Source organism: Lissotriton helveticus, chromosome 1_1 (genome assembly GCF_964261635.1).
Source record: "Lissotriton helveticus chromosome 1_1, aLisHel1.1, whole genome shotgun sequence".
NCBI lineage: Eukaryota > Metazoa > Chordata > Amphibia > Caudata > Salamandridae > Lissotriton > Lissotriton helveticus.
In genome coordinates this window covers 654,282,315-654,299,302 of record NC_136057.1, presented here as the reverse complement: position 1 = coordinate 654,299,302, position 16,988 = coordinate 654,282,315, and the positions used below count along the sequence as shown (strand labels likewise).

At 42.4% G+C, this 16,988-nt stretch overlaps 1 pseudogene; it reads right to left on the bottom strand.

The window, feature by feature from the left end:
* Positions 1 to 12,719: 12,719 nt before the first annotated feature.
* Positions 12,720 to 13,497, bottom strand: LOC144762608 (protein tweety homolog 2 pseudogene; annotated as a pseudogene).
* Between the last annotated feature and the right edge of the window lie 3,491 nt (positions 13,498 to 16,988).

Here is a 16,988-nt window from a genome sequence, read left to right as displayed (position 1 = left end):
TAAATGGGTATTTGGTATGTAGGGGGCCATTTTTACAGATTCAGTAAATTTACCGAATCGGTAAATTTACCGAATCTGTAAAATACCGAATCGGTATTTTTACCGATTCGGTAACGGCCAGATGTAGGTGGGACTCTTCAGAGTCCCTAAGGCCTTACAGATTCGGTATTTTACCACCCACTGCAATTGGGTGGTAAAATACCGAATCCAGGTGTGCATGCACATGTGTGCATGCACACCTAGCCATGTGACAGACAGACATGCCCTTAGGGCATGTCTGTGTGCCACATGGCACACATGCCCGTCTTTGGGGTGCTAGAGGGTGTCAAAGTGACCCCCCCTGCACCCTTGCAAAAATCGGTATTTACCGAATCGGTAAATACCGATTCGGTATTGCCCATTGATTCCTATGGGCTTCAGGGCCCATAGGAATCAATGGGCATTACCGAATCGGTATTTACAGAATCGGTAAATACCGAATCTTAACGATTCGGTATTTACCGATTCTGAAATACCTACATCCCCCCCCCCTCTATTTTACCACTTCTTAAATACCGAATCGGTAAAATTCGGTATTTAAGAAGTGGTAAATAAGAATTACCTACATCTAGCCCTAAATCTTGCTCCTTTCGGGGCTGATTCAAGTGCTGAACGGGGTTGTGTGTTGAAGACTAAGATAGTATTTTGGTAATTATTTCCTACTTTAAGGCGGAGGACGGTATCTGTTGTGATCCTGAAGGCTGTCAATTAAAATATACATGAGCATAGCAAAGGTTATTAGGTAGTTACCTATTATTTGCTTTTAAATAAGTTTATTCATCCTTTCACTTTACTGACTATGCCTCATTTTTCTATCACATAAACCTGCAATTCTTGACTTTGTATAAGAGGAATATCTTTTTTCATGTTATGTGACAATTTTCAATATTAACAGCTCGAATTCAATGTGCCTGCAATGTCACAACTTGAGGTTTCTGGGGAAGTTCTTCCAGAATGGGAGCTCTGCTGAAGGACTCAGAGAAATAATATTTAGATTGAAAATAATTAAAAGCTAAGTCAGAGTCTGGAGTAATTCAGCCTTGGAAAAGGACAGATAAAAGTCCTAAAGGTGCTTAGAACTGTGTGAAATATTTCACACCTTTAAGCAGTGCTCACAGAGATATTAAATTGCAATTATATTTGAGGAGTTGTGTTAAAGTACCCTATTTTGATTGGTTTAATCAAAGTCAAATACACATCTTATGCACTCCCCGGGGCCGCATCAAAGTGTAAATATGAAGTTGACGTAAAAATAAGGGGAAATTTTGCAGCGCTGTGGAGGCACCAAAGGAGAACAAACAAAAATGGAGAAGGCGCAGTGGGCCAGAGTAAACCAACTGCAAAAGATCTAGACAGACCAGGCAAAGCAGATACCCCACACCCCCTCACTCACAACCAAGGTCCAACAGCAAAGATCGGACATCCATGCGTTGTCATCTGTAGTATCAATAAATTACGAATCCAGCTGGTTTAAGTAGTAGATTTATTCCGTAGTAAATGGGCACGTCAATACATAACAGCTGACTACAGAAACTGACTTGTGGAAACATCACGAGTCATATGGAATGTGGAACATTCAGTTCAAAGGAATACAGCCTGCTTAAAGGGAAACTTACAATAACATTTATGCAATACTACATATCTTCCCTTTTAAAAAAAAAAAAAAAAAAAAAAAAAAAATTATTAAATTTACTTGTATACAATAAATTCTTTAAATTTCATAGGTTTCTTCACTGTTCTGCCAAACGAAGATTTCTGACTACTAACAACAAATTGTTCATCACTTTTGTTAGTGTCATTACTCTCCTCAATTACGCCCCAATCTGATGAAGTTGATGGTAAAACTTTATCAAAATGAGCCTAACTGTCATTTACATTCTTTTTATTATGTTCATGGTCATCAAAACACCAAAAATGTCCAAGAGGCTTTTCTACAGAAGCTGAATCACCAGGATTACTAGCAACCAATGGTTGTGACAAAGCTAAACGACTGAGATGCCATTTTTCACCATTATCCAAGGTAACTGAATTTTGATGAATCTTAACAATTTTCCTAGGAGAGCTAAACTTGCTTTGACCTTTACAAACAAACCTAGGATTTTTTATAGAAACCCATTGTCCAAACTGTAATTTGACTGGTTTAGAACCATGTTTTCTATCATGATAAATCTTATTTTTAGTCTGCGACAAGGCAAGATTAGATTTAATCTCATTAATATCATAAAAACACATATCATTCTTCTTCATCCAACTAGGATTGGTTTTAGATATCGGTTTCCTACACCTCATAAGTGAAAATGGACTCATACCCAAAGATGGATGAGGCGTCACACGATAGGCCCATAACATTTTCAACGATTCACTCCTCCACTCAAGTCTAGACTTGATGCACAATTGTAAAGTACTCTTAATAATTCTGTTAAGTCTTTCCACAACTCCATTACAAGAAGGATGATATAATGGAGATAACTTATGTCTAATCCCCTTGGACAAAAAAAAACATTGCATTTCTTTGGATTTAAATTGTGCACCATTGTCTGTGAGAATAGATGAAGGACAACCTTCCTGAACAAAAACATTTTCTAAAAACTCAATTATGTTTACAGCGCTGGTTTTGCTAACCACTTTTAACTCAAACCGTCTAGAAAACAAATCCACCAACACTATTATAAATTGCACTGTTAGATCAAACCATTTGATAGGACCCATAATATCCATAGCCAAATCCTCCCAAGGAAGATTCGGAGAAGTCACTTCACCCAAAGGTGGATTAAAAGTCTTTTTAGATTTATCCAAAATCTCACAATTGACATACGTTCTCACAAGTTTCTCAATTTTACACTCCATTCCTGGCCACCAATACTGATCCCTTACTCTAGACTTAGTTCTTGAAATTCCAGGATGACCTTCGTTAGACAATTGTATAATTCTATCCCTTAAGGATTCTGGAGGAATAATTTTATCACCTCTGAAGAAAATTATCTAAAACAGAGAGTTCGTCCCTGACCTCCCAGAAACCTCTTAGGGCATCATCTAAATTCTTTTTCGAAAAATCATTCCAACCATTTACTACTTTGGATTTGACCATACTCAGAATACTATCACTTGAATCAGCTGCAAGCCATTGCTCAGAAGAAATAGAATCAAATACTTTGTCATACGAAACAACACTAGCCACAGAAAAATCATTCCAAGAATTCCTATCAGCCTCAATAATAGGTAAAGAAAATCTACTCAAGAAATCTGCAATTACATTTTTTGCCCCTGGGACATATCTAACTTCAAACAGGAAATCTTGCAAACGCATCGATAGTCTAGCTATTCTAGCAGTAGCTCTCAAAAGACCCTCAGTAGTTAGTAACTTTGTAAGTGGCTTGTGATCAGATCTAACGTAGAAAAACTTGCCCCAAACAAATTTTCTGAAGTGTTCGAGCCGCCAAACAACAGCTAAAGTCTCCCTCTCAATCACGGAGTACTTTTCTTCCGTGGGCATCAAAGATCTGGAAGTAAACGCAATTACTACTTCCTGATTACACTCAGAATCCTGACTCAAAACAGCACCCAACCCCTTGGAACTGACATTCTTGAGACCATACAAACGGAACCTTGTTTTTAAGCAAACTCCTCATGTGATATGTTTTTTCAGAAAAATTAGAAACAAACTTAGAATAAAATTCAGCCAAACCCAAGAATGACCTCAAATCATCCATGGACTTGGGAGAAGGAGCATCTAAAATGGCTCTTATTAGTTTAGTTTTTGGTCTAATGCCCTGATCTCCGATTTCATGACCTAAGTATACTACTTTATTTTCAGAAAATTTGCACTTTGAAATCTCAGCAGTAAGACATCTTTCATTAAGAATACATAGAACATTCCTCAACCTAGAATCATGCTGAAAAGAATTCTTACCCATGATGAGTATATAATCTTGAAAAAAGATAACACCATGCAAATCCCCAAAAAGTTGTGTCATGAGTCTTTGAAATACCGCTGCGGCAGAAGCCAAACCGAACAGCATTCTGATTGATTGATTGATTGATGCTTTATTTCGATATGCACATATCATAAAAGCAGTACAAAAAATATAAAAACAGCATGTCGAAATAAGTAAGACTGTACAAATAGAATGGCAATTAAAACACGATATATCAGAATAAATTAGCTAAAAAAGAATTAAATTGATATGGACAGTCTTCTAAGTCTTATCAACCAAGCCCATTTTAAAAATTTTGCAACAGCACAAACAATAGGAGGGGCTGTATTCGTTAAAAGAATCCGAAGGGCAACAGAGTGCTGACGAGTCCCCAATTCTCTGCAAATGGGGCCAAGCCAACGTGATCTGGGGCGACCATAGTCCGGGCATTCGAAAAGGAAGTGTGGCACCGTCTCTGGTTTATCCGAACAAGAGGCACAAAAGCGTGATGTGTGCTGGGCTTTATTCCACCTTGAACAGAGATCCGCCAAGGGCAAGGATCCTAGCCGAAATTTTATATACAAGGACCTATCCATGGCAACTGTTATAATATCCATATATGGCTCATACAGGACAACGTCTTTAAACAACAGGAAAGCTGCGGTGGTTTTACAATGCTGCTGGCTACTAGAGCGCTTCACGTCAACCCACTCCCAGAAAAGTTTTTTTAGAGTCTTCTTTGGTGGAGCGGAGTGACTATGCCAGCAAGAGGCCAGACCCAGTTCCCCTAAAAGATGTTTTATGTCCTTCAGCCATTTGATGCTACTCCAACCATCAGCATGCATCACTTCTGCCAGCCCATTGGCGTAAGATTGTAGCTCCGGGACCCTCCACAAGCGTGCCCAGAGCAGAAGGGGACGAAGCCGAGCCTGGTCCCTTATGGCTTTGCAGCCAGTGTCCAAGAGCATTGGGATGGTCGGGCTGCTCGCTGGGATAGCAAGAAGGTCCTTGATAAATTTATTTTCGGCCTTACTCAGTGAATCGACCTTGCCCAAGCCCCACAGTTCCGATCCATAGAGAGAAGCAGGGACTGCACGGGCTTTGTAAATCTCGAGTATTGGAGCAACACAATGTTTTGAGGAGTTATTGTACTCCTTAAGAAGAGCGCCCCCCACCCTTTTGTGAGCCAGAGTCATTTTATCAATGTGGGCAGTCCAGCTCATTGCATCATTCAGGCGGATCCCCAGATAATCGAATTCCGCCACTCTTTCTAGGGGTATAGAATTCAGAATTGGAGGGAGACCAAGTTTACGGGGTGGGTGCATGACTAGGTACTTGGTCTTATCTATGTTTATGACGAGGCCTTTAGTGGTACAGAAATCCTGGAAGCGGTTCAGTAAAGACTGTAGACCTTGGGGGGTTTTGGAGATGAGGAGGGTGTCGTCGGCGAACAACAGAGTTGGAATTTTTACTCCACCCAGGCTAGGAGCGTCTGATGGTTCGCCCAGTAGATAATCTACCACCCCGTTAATGTAGAGGGAGAATAAGGTGGGGGCCAAAACACAGCCCTGTCTTACTCCCCTCTCGACCCTGATTTTATCGGTCTTTTCCCCATTCAACCCCCATCTAACCTGGGCATAGGTGTTAGTGTGCAGGTTAATGAGGAGGTTCAGTAGGTACGGGGGCATCCCTAAACCATCAAGCACCCTCCAAAGTTCCTCCCTCGGTACCAGGTCAAAGGCAGTCTTAAGGTCAATAAAGGCCAGATAGAGACTGCCTTTGCCCAGCACCACCACCTTCCAGTGTATCAACAAAAGCCTAAAGGCCTGTTCAATGGTTCCTGTACCCGAACGGAACCCAGCCTGCATGTCGGACAGAATGTGATTGTCGTCCACCCATTGAGTAATTCTCCCCAAGATGGTTTTCCCGGCCAGTTTCTGGCTGGAGTCTATTAGGCTTATAGGCCTATAGTTCCCTGGTGAATCCCGACTGCCCTTTTTGAAAATGGGCACCACCTCCGCACCTCTCCAGGAGTCAGGCACAAGCCCTCCCCCCATGATTGCATTGAGGAGTGCAGAGATTAGAGCCCCCCATTCTTCCGGATAGGCACGGAGAATGTCCCCCGGTAGGCCGTCCGGGCCAGCAGCTTTCAAGGGGACCAAGGTTTTAATTTGCTTTGTTACATCGAGGGGGGAAAACAATTCCTGGTCTCGGTCTAGAGTAAAGGATGGAATTTTAAAGGGATCATTAAGTGGGCCTTCAACAGCAGAGTAAAGATTTTGGAAATGGGAAAACCAAGTCTGGGCATTAATCGCACAAGTCCTCCGGGAATCGTCGGGACGATTCCTTTTGCCCACCATGTCCCAAAAACCTTTAGCGTCTTTCCCACGGCTGGCCGCCAGGAGGTTCTGCCAGAAATTATCCTCCCATTCCATCCTTGCATTTTTCTGGCAGAGTGTGTAGTGTCTCCTGGCCTCTCTAGTCCTGAGCGGTAATTTGGACTTGACTGCCTCGATAAGAAGTGATTTCGCCTCCCTACACTTTTGGTTGTACCAGCCCTGGCCCGGACGTAGGTTGGGTTTCCTTCCGCTCGGGTGGGCTGGGACTACAAAGAGGTCACCAATGGCCTGAATTATGGCACAAAACCTAGGTGCCACCTCCATCTGCCCTTCCTCTTGACAGTAAAGATTGGCCAGGGCTGAAGCCAGAAGCTGCCTGATCACAGAGGTTTTCTCCTCCGAAAGAGCCAGCTTCGCCCACTTCAGCCTACGCCCACAATTCGAGACCACTGACAGGTCTGGAGCGGGGTTGCAAGAAGACCCACTCACGGTACTATTGACGCACCTGTGTGACAGGGTGAGGGACAGTAGATTGTGGTCACTCTCCACAGAAGGTAAAACTACCATGTCCTCCACCATGCCCCACAGGTGTATGTCAAGGAGGAAATAGTCAATCCGTGACGTGTGTCCTAGCCTATTGTAGGTGTGCGCCCCTACTTTGTCGGACCTGGTCCTGCCATTGGCAGCTCTAAGCCCGAACTCCATAGCTAGGGAGTTGATCTGGAGGGCCACTTCTGTCCACTTTTTAACAGGGCCAAGCTCGAGGGGGGGAATCCCCCACCCATTATCGAATTCCTCCTCATCTGCTAAGATGTCCAGATCAAGAGGCTCGAAAGTGCAGTTCAGGTCACCTGCCAGCAGTGTACAAGACCTGTATGGAGATGATCGGAGTTGCACCTCCAAGCAAGCTATGACTGAGGATTCTCTTCCCCCCTTAGTGCCGCGGGCATAGATGTTAAAGATGTTTAAGATGACTCTGCCCTGGGAATTACGAAGCAAAATATTTAGGAGGTCAGGGCAGTTAGTGTCCTTCTCCTCCACCCTACAGTTAAGTTTGGTGGCTACCCAGATTAACAAACCGCCAGAGGGGCGGCCCCTACCAGTTGCACTTTCTGCTGCCGGCAAAAAGTGGGTGGAATACCCCGCCTTATGAAGGGGCACCCGGCTCCATGTTTCCTGGAACAGGCATATGGAGTATTGCTCCACACGCTCGCTCCAATCCGGCAATGCCAGCTTCCTTTCGAGGCCCGCAACATTCCAGCTGAAAACCCTAATCGGGGGGTCCGTTACAGCTGCAATGCTACAATCCTCGACAGGGGGTGACAAGTCCGCAAAACCCACATCAGGGGGACCAAGCGGAGAGTTATGGGGAGCCCCGATCTCCCCCTTCCCCTCTACAGACTCGGCCATAGCCAGAGTCTGCAGTGGGGAGGAGGAGCCAATGGATTTGGAGTATAGCGTTGACTCAGCGACAGAACCCGGGGCCACAACGTCCTCCCCCGGATCGTAACCGAGTCAACAACTCCCAGGTCCCCAATTTAACAACACTGGGGCTGTGCGTAGCTGCTGGGAAGGAACTCCCGGGGTCAGAAGGCCGTGGGCAGTGTTTTCCACCAAAAATTGGCCCCCTAGGCTGCCAAAGAAGGAGGGTTGACCAAGATGGATGGAGGGGGTGGTCATAGTAGGCCGTGGATAAAAGAATGTCAAATCGACTATGTCGATACCCGAACCAGCCGTGGGTTGACCTTGCGAGCATATAAATTGGGCAACCCTAGCATCTTGAAAATTTACGACCACACAATCCCCTTCAAGCGATTTTTTCCTGTGTCCAATCCAACCCACCCTGCGTACACCAGGAATAATTCCATCCACTCCCGCGGGCAAGGGCCTGTTGGCTTTCAGCCAGTGGATGACCTTATTCTTTAGTGCCTGATGGTTTTCACGCTGGGTACTCCCAAGAGGGGGAACTTTCGAGAGGATGACGACATACGGGTGGCACTCAGGGGGGAGGTTAACAGGGGGGCACTTGCGTCTACTGATCTGAGGAGGACCCAAAGGGGGCCGATTTGTAGGTGGGACAGGAATAGATGAAACCTTAGGAGTTGATGCAACCCCACCAGTTGCATCAGATATGGCAACCCCAGGTTGCGAAATAGGGCCGTCCCTCCCTTCTTGTGTTGCCTTGGTGCCTTGCTAGCCACCGGGGATGTTACTGCTGGGGGAAGGGTAGCATGCACGAGGGCAACACAAGTGGGAGCCTTCGATTTTGTCTGTCTAGGACCACCCCTAGGAGCAGCCAAGATCGTATTCCCAGGTGCAGGATGCTTAGGCGGCTGCGTCAACTGGTCTCCCTGGGGGGGTCTCACTGGGGCCTCTATCCTATTGGACTCCTCTAACCTATCTGTCCTATCCTCACTGGGCTTAGGCTGGTGCTTGAGAAGGGTTTTTAGAGCAAAGAAATTGTCCCTAGTAGCCTGCTCAAAGCAGTCAAGCCTTTCCCCCAACCTCTTGACCTCGAACAGCATTCTACGAAAACGAAAACAAGCAAAAGGAGTGCAAAATGCTGTCAAATCTCTGCAAGAATGATACAAAGAAATTTGGTGGTACGCTGAGGACAAATCTAGTGTAGAAAAATACTTAGCACCACGGGTCAATGATAACATTTCATCAATCCTGGGTAAAGGATACTGATCAACGATTATATTTGTATTCAAATTGCGGAGATCAACGCACAAGCAAATTTTCCCATTGGCACGTCTCGCGACAACCAATGGAGAAATCCACTCAGCAGATTCGATGGGTTGAATAATGCCATTGTCTTGTAATTTCAACAATTCTTTTCTGACTTCATCTTTAACTATCAAAAGAATATTACGAACCTTGTGTATTTTAGGAATAGCATTACATTTTAATTTGATGAGATGTGAAAAACCCTTACATTTTCCAATCTTACCTGAAAACACTTCGGGAAATTCCTTTAAAACCCACTTTTTTGTGTCCACACCTTCACCCGTAACCAGAACTTGTTCAGGGCTGTTGGGATCAAGAATAATATGTAACGATTTCTGATCCCTCCAACCGAGAACAGAAGGACCATAAACAGCAATATACAATTTACAAAAAGCAGTACGACCCTTAAATTAAAAAATTAAGGATCGAAACCCCAACATTTCAATTTTGTTACCGGTAAAGCTGTCAGGTGACACGTCAGTAGACTCAAGATGAGGACCTAAACTATTAACCAATTCATTAACCCAAACATCTTTGTTAACGATCGTGAAAGGTGAACCAGAATCTGCCTCATCTTGAACTGAAATTCCTCCAAACTTAACAATACACAAAGGTTTGCTTTTTGCATTGTCATCCACACACAAAACTATATTACACTGAAGTTTTCCAGAATCATGAAACGAAGAATTATTGAAGTCAGAGTCATAATCAGAAGATTCAGTGTCATTAATGCAAGACACTTTAGGTCGTTGAGAAGAACTTCTGTTGCATACTTTAGCATAATGTCCCAAAACACCACAATTGGAACATTTCACAGATCTAGCAGGACACTTATCAAATCCTGCGTTGTGGTTCTTATCTTCACAACGATAACAAGCAAAAGACGAAGACTCATTCTTGTCGAAGGTTTGTCGACAAAATGGTTTCCTATTAAAAGATCCTTTTTTGAAATTTTTATTAGTCTGAAAACCTTTGTTGTCTTTCTTTTTAAAAACGTCTTTACTGCTTTTGTTGGAAGAGACTTTGCTAACAATAGAGGTAGAAGCAATAGAAGATTCAGACTGTTCCGACAGAGCTTTGGAACTCCTGTTTGAAAGTTCAGCCTTTTTTAATAATGTAATTACATCCTTAAGACTGGATTCACCTTCAATCCAGAGTCTATCTTGAATACTTTTGTTCCTAGAACATACAACAACCTGGTCACGAATTAGTTCATCATGCAAAATCCCAGATTTGCAATGCATAGCTAGTATTTTTAGTTGTGAGACATACTCCTCAACGGATTCATTTTCCAATTGCTTCCTCTTAAAAAACGCTCGTCTTGTGACACCAATACACACAGTAGGGGAATAATGTTCTGTTAGGTCAGAAAGAGCCGCAGTAAAAATGTCTATGTCACCAGATCTTTCAGGTTTCTGCATTTGGTTGAAGACTCTTAACCCTTCGGGACCCAAACTATGTAAAAGCAATCTCTTTTTGCGTTCAGGTGTCAAAACTCCAACATTGTCCTCTAACGTAGCGATATAATTGAGGAAATAATCCTTCCATTCAGACCACTTAATAATTGGATCTCCTGGAGATGTCAAAAATTCTTTTGGAGTGCTAATATTAATGTTAATACATGAAGAAGAAACTGAACTGTTTGAATTAGTATTTGTAGAAGTAGAATCTCCTGTAGAATTATTATTACTCATGTTATTTGAAGTATATAGGAGAATGAAATATATTAAGTAAAGAAAAAAAATAATAAAAAATAATGAACTTACAATACTGGATGAGTTGCGAACAAAAACTGCATAACGCTGTGGCAAAATTGAAGAAAAAACGATGTATCAGCGTGCCCAAACACTTAATTATGAAAAACACTTGTTAAAAACAAAATCATCGGTGAAATTGAATTAAAGATGGAGGCACGCACGTACGTGTACTATGCACGTGACCTCAAACGTAGATGTTCATGCGCCGGTTCTCTTTTGTTAGATCTGTCACCTAGCAACGTGACGTCAATTGACCAAGTACTCATCCAGAGCGTGGTAGACGTTCTTTTACGTAGAGGGTGACGTAGATAACCAGGCGCTCGCGCTCCGTGTAGAACACAGTTCGGAGGAGCGCGCACTAACGGAGAACAAATTCGAATAAAAACACAAGGTAAGAAAATTGATAGAAATTGGCAAAATCAATCGATTTACTCACGATTAACACAGCAGGAAGATATCCAGCAATTGTAGTTCATCCGCAATCTTCCTTATATTGTTTAAAAAAAAATAAAAAATTAATCAGTTGAAGAAGATATTTGATCACGAAGAACTTGAAGTGATGTCGAAGTATCTCGAAGATAGAGAAATGTAAATAGAAATGAAGTAGATAAAATAAAAATCTCCAATTTTTTAAAACAACGAGGAAAAGGAATTTTTTTTTTTTTTTAAAAGCAAATTCAACGTGAGTTCTAAATTCTTCTTCCTGTTGTTTCCATGAAATCCCGATCGTCGCCAGTTGTAGTATCAATGAATTATGAATCCAGCTGGTTTAAGTAGTAGATTTATTCCGTAGTAAATGGGCACGTCAATACATAACAGCTGACTACAGAAACTGACTTGTGGAAACATCACGAGTCATATGGAATGTGGAACATTCAGTTCAAAGGAATACAGCCTGCTTAAAGGGAAACTTACAATAACATTTATGCAATACTACATCATCCAACCTCATAATCCACTACAGGTGCATAGAGGAACAGGGTCAGATTTTGACCATAGTAGATAATGCTGGACCATAGATTGTAGACGGTTCATCCCGTAGCGAAAACTCCTGTTCCAGAAGGGCCTCTTGCATTCACTGGGATAGTGTTTTAAGTACAATTGTTTTTATTTTTATTTTATGAAGAATACAGTATAATATAGAGGCTTGTCACAATGTCCCTCCTATTCATTCCTCGTTAACTTGGCGATAGACAGTATCTTGTCTTCTCCCAAAATCACCTTTTGGAATGTAGAAAATGATAAATTACGTCCTAAAATGTGTGGAGGGTGACAGCTAAGGGATAAAGAAGGTCGCTGGTGGAAGACAGAAGTTAATACACAGCACCACTTCCTACATGACAAGCACAGTCTCCACAGAGCAGGTACCGGTGCTTCAAATGTTCGCACTCCATTGTGGCAAAAACAGCATACCATTAGATGACATCTGGGGTGCAACAACACACCTCTGTATTTTGACAAAAAAACACACACACGCTATGATTAAGGCCACCATTGGGTAAGCTGCTGTGTCGCAGACATCTGCACAGGATATTGTCGGGACCATCTCTGGTACAGCAACAAGTTTGCATTAGGTGCTATTTGGAACTTGCAAGTGTGTGGCACAGATCTTGTGCAGGGTATGCCATGGAGTCCATAAAGGGCATAGTCTGGAACCTGTTCAACCCATAGTAAGGGATTCACGCAGTGTACCTGGAACTCATGCTGAATTTGGACCGTAAGCTGCACAGGATGTTTAAGGGAACCTGCACAAAGTGTGGCTACGAATGCACTGAGAGTGTTTGTATAGGGATCATGCCCAGGAATGTATTCCAGAATCCACACAGGGAGTGGTGCAAGATACTCCCAGGTCATAGTTTGGATTCCACAGAAGGCATTCTCTCGAACCTGTGCAGGATGTAGTCCATATCCTGCCATGACCTGGAACCTGTGCTGGACCTCTAGGCGGTAACGTCAGTCCCATAATGTCGTATTTGTTCATCAGCAACAGAAAGGTAGTTGGCCCTCTTGCTGGGTGAATAATGTACTCCGAGACTGGTGCATTGGAGATGGTCTGTGCTGGGGGGTGAAGGCTGGTCTGGCTCCCGAGGCTACTGCTGTAGCTGCAGAAACTGGGCATCGGCCCCCGGTCGGGGTTGTGGGCAGCAATGCGGCGGGCCTGTGGGTTGAAAGGGTCCTCCTCATCAATGTCGGTGTACTCCCGATCCCGGGCTGCGCACTGTTTCCAGGCCTGCGGTATTGCGACCACCATGAGGAGAAGGCTACAGCTGCTAGCAGCGAGAACAAGCCCAGGTACAACAGCCCTTCCACCCCATCATAGCAGATTCCAACAAGGGCATCCAGGTAGTCCTTGTGCAGCCCGCTGCAGTCTAACATGGCGGTGAGCTGGTGAAGGGAGGCTTCAGAGGAGTTCAGGATCTGCTGGATTCCCAGAAGGTCTTTCTGCGCTGAAGGGAAAATCGGAACAGCAAACTGCAGCAAACCCTGGATCTGTATCTGCATGGTGATGAGTGACCGCTGGAACACAGTGAGAGATTGGTGAAAGGGGTTGATGAGGTTCTGGCTGCAATACAGATAGTAGTGGACCACATCTGTGCTGAGTCGATCTCGTGTCTGGTTCATGATAAATTTGTCTGGAGCCACACAAAAGTCGCTCGTTCCCACAGCTACTGAGGTATCTGCGGCCAGCGATGCCCAGCTCAGAATTGGTTGACACATCATATGCTTAATATCAGCAGTAAAGTCAATTAATGGTAAATGTATTTGATTTTAAACTTGCTTTTCTTTGACCCATGTGATATTTGATAGTTTTCTTTTTTTAACATATGTATGTGTGGTTTTTTGTATAGTGTGAACCTAACCAATAAGGGTGTGAAGATTTCCTTTCTCTTGATCCAATTGACAGACAGGACAGAGTGCTACAACATTTGTTTTAGTTGTACATATCACAATGTTATATTAATGTGTGATCCTAGAGGAGAGCTTTCCTTCACACAGCCACCAAGACACTCTGAAGGTGTGTGCTCCGAACAGACTTCCCTAAGCCTTTTGCTGAGCCATAAGCTCTGACCCGTTCATATGCCCATGCAAGAATATATGCTATTTTTCCAAGACTTCACTGAATTTCCTGAACTTCTCGTCATGAAAAGGTCTATTTGAATTGCTTACAGCTTTATGCTTTAACCTCTCGATTTCAAACTCTTTAAGGTTTCTAAAAGATACCTTTCTCTCATTTTATAGACTTAGGATAGGGATTTGTTTTATGGAACACACTTTATGCAATTGTTCTGTATAGTATTACTGATGAAATGATTATTTGTTGATGACAAATAAATAAATAATTACTAAAAGACTTTAATAAAACTCTTTAAACTAATTCCAAATTCTCATCATTGACTGCCAATAGTTGATTGTGATTCGTAATTCGAATATTGATTTGCAGCTTCTGACAAATTCTTACCTACATCCAAGGTCCAGAGCCCAAGGGCCCAGTAACAGCTGGGACTTTAATTTCAGGTAGGCTGAAACACAAATTCTTTATCGTAAACCAAATATTTATTAAAGTGTCATGCTCCACCAATGCTAGTTGCATAGGATGAAGTACAGAGTGAGAAAGAGGAGCTGCAAAATGTAAGAAGTGCCCACGATAGATAAAAACGTAATGCTCATTTACCCAAAGCCTGAGTTGAAGATTGGCGGAGTGCTGTTTTCTGAGTTGGTTGCAGGTGCTGAATTACAGGTGACTATTAATAGTGTTATGCGTTACATTTTGTGTTGGTATTTATAATTTGCGATTTGTGTAAGGATTGATTAATGAATTGAACTAAGTAGCCTGTAATTTGTTGAGATTTATTTGCATTTGCCAAAGAAGATAAAAGGGTTATCGGACTAAGAAGTAGTCTTGATCATGGGATAGAGAAATAAACAAGGAGTTGATTTGGTATTCTTGTCTGCTGATGATTTGAAGTGCAGGTCGTGAGACATCTCCGACTGCACAATTGAGATAGGGACTGTAAAATATTGTTGTGATTGTACTAACATTGATCAGTGTTAGTGAAACCTGATGTGCAAAGGTAAAACTGCAATGATTAGCTCATTTCTTATTAGTAGCAATTTGATTGGCGTGCTTCGAACTCTTTTGAATGACAAAAGTCGGAAGGTGTAAAAACCTGTTGTTGAAGTGATCTATCGATTTCTTTAGGAGCAGACAAAGTTGGATATTTTATGTTGCATAGAATTGCAGAATTTCAGCTTTATGTGTGTACAAAGAAATTGTAAAGGTGGGTGATATATGAACGACCATCTCCTGTTTGTTTTATACAAACACAATGCTAATCCATTTTACTTCTCACATTCAATCACCTGTAGCCTGCTGTGGAGTGTATGGAACTATGTGGTGTTGAATTGTTTGGTGTGGAATTGTGTGGCATGTTGGGGCATTATGTGAAGTGTCTATATGGGGCACGGTGTGGAGTTGAATTTTGTTGAGTGTAATTATGTGTTTTGGAGCTAAGTGGATATACGTTGAGTGTAATTATGTTTTGCAAAGTGTAATTATGTAGTTTGAGTGGAATTATGTGGCATGGAGCAGAGTGGAAAATTGTGGAGTTTATTTTGATTGATTAATATGTTGCATAAAGTGGAATGTTGTATAAAGTGGAATGAGGTGGAGTTTAATTGTGTGGTGTGGATATATGAGATGTTGAAATGTGTTGCGTAGTGGAATTATGTAGTGTGCATTTGTGTGTTGTGACATTTTATGGCACTTAATTGTGTGGCATTGTGGTGAATTATGTGGAGTTGAATGCTTGTTGTCATCATAAGCCAGCGAGGCGCAGTCTGCCTTGGCTAGCTATATTGTCCATTGATCTCTTAGGGCATTAGATTGCTGTTACTTGGAATGCGCCAGTGCCCTAGTTACCAAATCTGGAATTGGGAAAGCAGGTTTGAAGTGTCAGCATCAGCTAAACATCCTGTGAATCCCCGATGGTTGCACATGGAAACCACATAATGCAGAGTGTGTTGATGTGGGACTTGTACAGTACAGATATTTATAAACATCACATATCGGCAAAATGTGCCCAGTAGCATTACTTCAGCCAAATCAAGGTTAATTCTGGTACTTGACATTCTGCCTTTTCGGTTATGAATGTAACACTTCATGGACAAATATAAGGGTGTTTGGGGTAAAGCGTTGTGTGTTAAAAAGTCATTAACGAATGGCAAGACCAAAGGGTACAACCAAGAGTTTTGATGAGGTATATGGAGACATCAGTGGGGAGAGGATCAAAGGGCATTTTAAATGGAAACGTACATGGCAATCAGTAGACTGAGGGTGTAGGCAGGTGGACTGAGGGTGGGAGGTTGTTACACTAGAGAGAATGTTGCCCATTACACAGGAAGGCATATAAAGTTAGTTGCCCAGGGAAGAAGATTGCAAGTAAAGTAAGGTTAGCCCATTACACATAAAGGAATATAAAGCAGAGTTTCAGGGAAAGAAAATTTGCACAGGAAGTCAGATGCCTGATAAAAAGGGGTACATTTAAAGGATCATTACTCACAAAGAAATATTACACCTGAATGAAAGTTACTCATAAGAAAGGCCACAGATGAAGGAAAGTTACACATGATTGAAGGTGTTGTCCATAAAGAAAGGTTGCACACGGAGGGAAGATACCCATAGAGAAAGGACACATTCTGTGGTACACATTAGGAAAAGGTTTACATGAAGGAAAGTTGGCCAAAGAAAAGTGACACCTATGAAGAAGAGATGCCCAGAAGGAAAGGTTACCCATAGAGAAATGTTGCAAGGGAAAGGAAATTTACCCGAAAGAAATAGTACACATAAAGGAACATAACATCAAAGAAAAGTTACACATAGAGAAACGTTACACAAGATGTAAAGTTACAAAGAAATCAGTGATGCCCATGAAGTGGACATAGGTGTGACGCACAGGGACATATAAAATCAGGTTACATACAGAAAGTGCGTTTACAGGGGAAGTGGGATTCCACATGGAACTGGGTTGAACACTCTGACAGTATTCTCAGGAAAAAAGATTACACATGAAGTGGGGGTACTAATCAGGTAGGATTACAAGTGAAGTATGGATACACGGAAATCTAGAGTACGCACAAATCCTGCTTTCCAGAAAATCACAAGAATACTTGGAGAAGTATTAGTGACCCATATTTACATGTGAAGTATG